Source organism: Octodon degus, unplaced genomic scaffold (assembly GCF_000260255.1).
Source record: "Octodon degus isolate 3935 unplaced genomic scaffold, OctDeg1.0 scaffold00064, whole genome shotgun sequence".
Taxonomy (NCBI): Eukaryota; Metazoa; Chordata; class Mammalia; order Rodentia; family Octodontidae; genus Octodon; species Octodon degus.
This window is the reverse complement of record NW_004524640.1, coordinates 7,353,420-7,354,333: the sequence shown is the minus strand read 5'-3', so window position 1 is coordinate 7,354,333 and position 914 is coordinate 7,353,420.

The window sequence follows — 914 nt, the reverse complement described above, 5'->3', positions numbered from 1 at the left end:
TTCCTTTTTTGCTTAGGACCTTCCTCCCATTCAGAGATCAAGCTTTAAAAAATAAAATAAAATAAAAATGTTTTTAAAAACCCCACAATTTTTTTTTTTTTAGTTCTCTTACGGTTGTATTACTTTCGGGTTTTATTTTGACAGTGAAGTGCGAGCTGGAGTTCCATTTCTCTCCGCCTAATCCAGTGCAACTAACTCTACCCTCGTCATAATTGCTCTAGCGTTCATCTACTGTGGATTATAGGTATGGGGCATACGCAGGAGTGAATAAGCGTCGTGGAAGACACAGTGCCACCAGAGGTGTGCACATCTGGACAGGACAGCGGATAAGCGGAAAACAGTTGTGCCTGTTGGCAATTACGGTGATTGCTGTAGGTCATAATTTGATAGTGGATAAATTGAACACATGCCTTTCCTCCCCCCCCCCCCAAATAGTTGCTCATTAAAATGTCTATTTGAAGATTTGAACGAAGCAAGTGAAGCAGGACAATCATCCCCAAATAACCGAGTCTGTCAATGCAATTCCATAACCGTCTCAGGAGCCGCGTCACGTAGGTCCTCGGACAACACCCGGGTATGAAGTTGCAGGGGAAGTTCAAGCAGAGGCCGTCGGTCTTCGAGGATTTTTCTCTTGGAGAAAGCGAAACTCTATTCTTCAGCGCTGCGCTCCGGGCGCCGCGCGAGGACGAGTGCAGAGCGGGCTCGCCGGGCGTCTCGCCCCGAAGCCGGCCCGGGCGGCGCAGGCTCGGGCGGTCGCGCAGAGCGCGGCGGAGGCCTGGGAGGACGCCGAGTCCCGGCTCCCGGTTTCCTGCAGAGGCGGGTGAGGCGCGGGGCGGGACGTCAGCGCGCACCGAACGTTCCTCTGCGCTCGGGAGTGCTTGCAAGCCGCCGGGAGGAGGCGCCCGCAGGGGGAG